At 42.0% G+C, this 6,439-nt stretch overlaps 1 protein-coding gene across 1 annotated transcript in view; it reads right to left on the bottom strand.

The window, feature by feature from the left end:
• Positions 1 to 542, bottom strand: part of thy1 (Thy-1 cell surface antigen) — a 4,048-nt gene extending 3,506 nt beyond the window's left edge. The window contains exon 1 of the mRNA XM_017460708.3: positions 392 to 542. The gene's annotated coding sequence lies outside the window, so the exon portion shown is untranslated. The remainder of the gene's footprint in view (positions 1 to 391) is intronic.
• Positions 543 to 6,439: the final 5,897 nt, after the last annotated feature.

Consider the following 6,439-nt stretch of genomic DNA (forward strand, 5'->3'; position numbering starts at 1 on the left):
AAGTGTATGGATTTACAGCCGTCAGGAAGTTCCTACATGTTTTCATTTTTCTCCATGTTTTATCTATCGGGCATGACTGAACTTGCCTGCATTACTCAGAACCAAAATTGCTCAGCTAGAATTAAGCAAGTGCAAATAACAAGCAGCAAAAATGCTGAAAATGCTAACTGAATCTGTCAGAATGTGCAACATGACCAAATAACGGCCCATAAGCATAATATTATATATTAGTATTAGTTCTCAAAGCATAACATTAAGTCAAAGGGAAAAGTAGGAGTGAGAACGCAGCATTCTCAGATGACCTGCCATTGGACATTATCTATTTACACCAATTCTACCTTACTTTTCGAGATGAGCTCTTTTGGTAATTGAGGTATACACGTATTCTTACCGTTTATTTCCTGTGTCGGATGTTGAAGGCGTTAGAGGAGAAGCTGTGATCCTTCCCGTGCCTGGCTTACTGTATAATGCTGTAATGGAGACGCGCGCGGCATAAATAAGCGCGTGCGTAACGCGCTGTGTCATCGTACACAAGGCTGAGCCGCACCTCCCGCCCTTATCCGCCTTTCCCGCAATGATCATCTCCAAATCTCCCTGTGCACTCATATTCAGCCAGAACACTTCAGTGTATCAGACACAACAAAGCAGCAATACAAAAAATATATATCCTTATTCTACCTCATAAGCCTACATGGAGCATATCTGGGAACTGGTGTAATTATGCTGTACGCATATCCTCATCAGACTCCTCCACTGTCCCCTTATATGGGAACATTTTTATTTTTCAGTCACCTTATGATTTCAGACTCATGATATCCTCATGAAAATAGCACGAGTCTTATTTCCCGTTTCAGGGATATTTCGTTTCCCGTTCCCGTTTCCGGATAAGATTGCCCACCCCTGTCTAGACTGAAAAGGTTTTTTTCCCCCCCAGTTATTTTTTATTTTTATATTTATTTATTTATTTGTTTATTTATTAATTTATTTATTACATAACTCAGGTAAGGGTCTAGTATTTTGAAGTCTGGTTAATACCCAAAAGTGAAAAATCAGAAAAGTATATTTAATGATTTCACACACCAACTTTCTCTAAAGGCAACTACTAGCTATTGGTTTCGTTTGCATTTAATTTAGTAATACAGAAAATAATCAAATATGATCATGAAGCCTACAGTATTTCTATCTTTATAATGACCTTTATTCATCAATCCATCCATTTTCTATACCGCTGATCCTACTGAGTCACAGGGAACCTGGAGCCTATCCCAGGGAGTATCGGGCACAAGGCGGGGTTACATTCTGGACGGGTGCAAATCCATCACAGGGCACAATCACACGCACATTCACACACCCATTCATACACTATGGACACTTTGGACATGCCAAACAGCCTATCATGCAGGTCTTTGGACTGGAGGAGTAAACCGGAGTACCTGGAGGAAACCCCCACAGCACAGGGAGAACATGCAAACTCCGCACACACAGGGCAGCAGTGGGAATTGAACCCCCGACCCTGGAGGTGTGAGGTGAACGTGCTAACCCACTGTTTGCCCACCTTTATTCATAACATGCATATTTTTTTTTCATGTGCATTCATTAAACTGGTTCCTTCACTGAAAGTCTAGGCAAGTTTAGAAAGCGAATGAAAGCATTTTTATATTGTTGTGTGGAAATATATTTGTTTGCTCATAAAGGGTGTTGTAGCATGTTTTTGGCAGAAATCCCATTTGGGTTTAAATCCATATTTTGCATTGTTTTTCATCATTTGCCAGAACCAGACATTCAACTTGTTTTCCTGGACTGCCGCATACATACATAGTGCCCTCCACTAATACAGGCACCTTTGGTCAATATGAGCAAAGAAGGCTGTGAAAAATTGTCTTTATTGTTTAACCTTTTGATCTTTTGTTAAAAAAAAATTCATAAAAATACTCTGCTCTCATGGATATCAAACAATTTCAAACAACACAGGTTTATCAACAAAAAAAATCTTTGTTAAATATAGGTGTACAACAATAATTGGCACCCTTTTAGTCAATACTTTGTACTACCTCCCTTTGTCAAGATAACAGCTCTGAGTCTTCTCCTATAATGCCTGATGAGGTTAGAGAATACATGGCAAGGGATCTGAAATCATTCCTCCATACAGAATCTCTCCAGATCCTTCACATTTCGAGGTCCACGCTGGTGGACTCTCCTCTTCAGTTCACCCCACAGGTTTTCTATGGGTTTCAAGTCAGGGCACTGGGATGGCCATGGCAGGACCTTTATTTTGTGGTCAGTAAACCATTTTTGTGTTGATTTTGATTTTTTTTTTGTTTTGTTTTGGATCATTGTCCTGCTAGAAGATCCAACCACAGTCCATTTGAAGCTTTCTGGCAGAGGCAGTCAGGTCTTCATTTAATATCTGTTGATATTTGATAGTCTATGATGCCATGTATCCTAACAAAATGTCCAGGTCCTCTTGCAGAATAACAGCCCCAAAACATTAAAGAGTCACCACCATATTTAACCGTGGGGATGAGGTACTTTTCCATATGGCTACCTCTCCGTCTGCGCTAAAACCACTTCTGGTGTTTATTGTTAAAAAGCTCTATTTTGGTAGAACCCGATCCCATTTGAAGGTCCAATAGTGTCTGGCAAACTGAAGATGCTTGAGTTTGTTTTTGGATGAGAGTAGGAGCTTTTTTCTTGAAAGCCTTCCAAACAACTATGGGTAATGAAGTTGACTTTGGATTATAGTTTTGGAAACTTTCTGACCCCAAGACGCAACTAACTTCTGGAATTCTCCAGCTGTGATGCTTGGAGATTTTTTGTAATGTCACCTGTAACGTCTCCCTGAGGGCAACAGATTAAATAGATCAGAGCCAGGGTGAGAGCTGTCCTTGATAGTTTTTCCTCTGCTGAGGCAACAGGAGGTGTAAATATCCATCAGGGAGGGGAGAGGGCAGCCAATGATCTTCTGTGCTGTTCTTATTACTCTCTGAAGCCTCTCCCTGTCTGCCAAGGTGCAGCTGCCGTACCATACCGTAATACAGTATGTCAGCGGGCTCTCGACGGACGAGCGGTAGAAGGTCAGCAGCAGATTGGAGTCCAGATTGTACTTCCTGAGAACCCTCAGGAAGTGGAGCCGCTTTTGAGCCTTCTTAATAACCGCTGTGATGTTGTCTGTCCAGGAGATGTCAGCAGAGATAAGGACGCCAAGAAACCGGAAGGTGTGGACCCTCTCCACACACTCACCATTGATGAAAAGGGGGGCTAGCTCAGTGTTGTGCTTCCTGAAGTCTACAATGATCTCCTTGGTTTTCTTAGTGTTTAGAGCCAGATTATTCTCTGAACACCAGGCTGCCAAGTTCAGGACCTCCTCTCTGTAGGCTATCTCATCTCCCTTTGAAATGAGTCCGACCACTGTGGTGTCGTGAGCAAACTTGACGATAAGGTTGTTATTGTGGACCGGACTACAGTTGTAGGTGTAGAGACAGTACAGGAGGGGGCTCAGAACACAGCCCTGTGGAGAACCAGTGCTCAACGTGCGAGTGGAGGAGAGGGGGGGTCCGAGTCTCACTGTCTGAGACCGGTTAGTGAGAAAGCAGGCACATGTGGGGGGGGGGGCAAGAGTGACCAATTTGGTGATGAGAATATCCGGAATGATTGTATTAAAAGCCGAATTGTAATCCACAAAAAGCATCCGGACGTAGCTCTGTTGCTGCTCTAGATGTCTCAACACGGAGTGGAGAGCTACGGCGATAGCATCCTCTGTGGATCTGTTTGCACGATATACAAAGTGATAGGGATCGAAGTCTGGGGGGAGGTAGTCCTTGATGTGCCGAAGAACCAATCTCTCAAAGCACTTCATAATAACTGGAGTGAGGGCCACAGGACGATAATCATTTAGACTAGTTGTGGGAGACTTCTTTGGCACTGGAATGATTGTGGCTGATTTTAGGCAGGACGGGATAACTGCTTGGGAGTCATTGCCAGGGAGAGATTGAAGATTCTGGTAACGATGTGGGCAAGCTGGTGGGCACACGATCTGAGCACCTTACCAGGTATTCCATCTGGGTCAGCAGCCTTCCTGGGGTTCACTGCCAGAAACATCCGTCTAACATCGTGTTCCCTCACAGTAAATAAAGTGTAGCAGAAACCAGGAGGTGATGGAGGCAGGGCTGGACTGGTGCAGGAGCCAGATGAAAGTGGAGACAAGGCTGGAGCAGATGAGTGCTGTTGTTGTGATGTTTCAAAGCGAGCAAAGAAGCAATTTAGCTCTTCTGCCAGAATCGCACTCAGGTCTCCTGTTGTCGCATCGTGACCTCTCATTCATGCTATGAATGACTAAGGGAATTTGGCCTCTGTGATACCTCATATTTATGCCCCTCCTGGTTGAACAATTTCCTGTTCCTAGTCACACAGGTATACTAAGAAAATGTCAAATATCAATGGGAATATACTTAAAATATATTTTTTTAATATGAATTCATAGGTGCAAATAACTGCTGTACACATATATTTAACAAAGATATTTTTTGGGAAGTATTTTTGGGATTTAAAAAAATATTAAAAGGTAATAAAAATAAAGACAATTTCACAGACTTCTTTGCTCATATTTATAATATTAGTACCAGTATTAGTGGAGGGCACTGTATACAGTATATAAACCATTTTCAGAACATAGAGTATAAGGTAAAGAAAATATTTTCTGTCTTTCTCAAAAATGTCATTTGTTTATGTATCCAGCCAATAAATATTGCTGGCATCTGGATAGTTGGCCCTTATGGAGCACAAATGAACTCCATATAAGACTTATCTGAACCTTGTAATAAGACACCCACTCTGAAATGTTTTGCACATAAATTGTCCCACACTGTGGTTTTTTGAGCCCAAATACAACCCACTTTCATCTGGCTGTGAATTAATTACCCTAAATAGCCCATTATTTGGTTCCCCAACCATTTGGGTCTCAAATAAAGATGTTTACTGGGACATGAATTTATTAATCAGAGGAAGGTTAGTACCAGTATTAGTTCTCAAAGACAGTGTAACACCACAATGCTACCTCAGTCAAATCTTAAGAGTAACCCACTAAGGTATGCAAACATTTATTAGTGTAAAATATCATATTGTTTCTGGACTTTTTAGGTAATGTTATGTTTGCAGGTAATGTTATATCACATCACTGATGTCTTGAGTAGTCCAATAAGGTTCAACATTGAAGACAGAATTCATTATTTTCCTATTTTTATTTGCTGTATACAGTTGCAATCAAACTTATTCAACCCCCATTGCAAACCAGGTTTATTGTCAAAATTTACTTTTGCAAATTTTCAGCTGGTTGCAATGATCAAATCAAACAAAAGGATTGAAATAGTTCAACTGAAAATGCAACTTACTATAATGATTTCTCCAGTGTCAAAATGATTTGACCCCTTCATGGCAAGCATCTTACGTACTCAGTAGATCACCCTTTTGCTGTTATGACCTGCAGCAAACGAGACGCATAGCCAGACACCAGCTTCTGGAAGTGTTCCTGGGGAGTCTTAGCCCATTCCTCATGAGCAATGGTCCCCAGTTCAGTAATATTCTTGGGTTTGTGTGCTGCAACCGCCTTCTTCAAATCCCACCAGAGACTTTCTATGGGGTTCAGGTGACTGTGATGGCCCTGTAGAATCTTCCAGGACTTCTTCTGCACACAAGCCTTGGTGGAATTTGAAGTATGCTTGGGATCCTTGTCCTGTTGGAAGGTCCAATGGTGCCCAAACTTCCGCTTCCTCACAGATGGCATGACATTTTCTCCTAGGATTTCCTGATACTTAAATGAATCCATCTTGCCTTCCACACGCTGCAGGTTTCCAGTGACAGAGAATGCAAAGCAGCCCCAGAGCAACACTGATCCACCACCATGCTTGACTGTGGACAGATTGTTCTTTCTTCATTCTTCTTCTTCTAGACATACCACTGATCCATCATGCTGAAAAGTTAAAGTTTTGTTTCATCGCTCCACAGAACAGAATCCCAAAACTTCTGTGGCTTATTTATATGATTTTGAACTTTTCTTGTGCTTCTGGGTCAGTAGTGCTGTACGTCTTGGAGTTCTGGCATGGAAACCTTCTACATTTAGTACGTGCCTTACTGTGCTGACTGAAACCTCAGTGCCTGTTGCCACCAAGTCTTGCAGTAGGTCTTTTGAAGTCACTCGAGGGTTTTTCACAACCTGCCTTCTCAGAAATCTGGCTGCAGCTGTTGATAGCTTCCTTTTTCTTCCCCGTCCAGGTAGTGTACACTCAACAAAACCTAGCCAGTCCTGGTATTTTATAAATTTTCTACCCCTAGCCAGTTCAGGTATTTCATGTGTTCCAGCTGAAGCACACCTGGTGCAACTAATGAAGCCCTTGATTAGTTGCATCAGGTGTGCTTAAGACAACACCTGTTTTGCATACTTGTG

This window comes from Ictalurus punctatus, chromosome 28 (assembly GCF_001660625.3).
Source record: "Ictalurus punctatus breed USDA103 chromosome 28, Coco_2.0, whole genome shotgun sequence".
Lineage (NCBI taxonomy): Eukaryota > Metazoa > Chordata > Actinopteri > Siluriformes > Ictaluridae > Ictalurus > Ictalurus punctatus.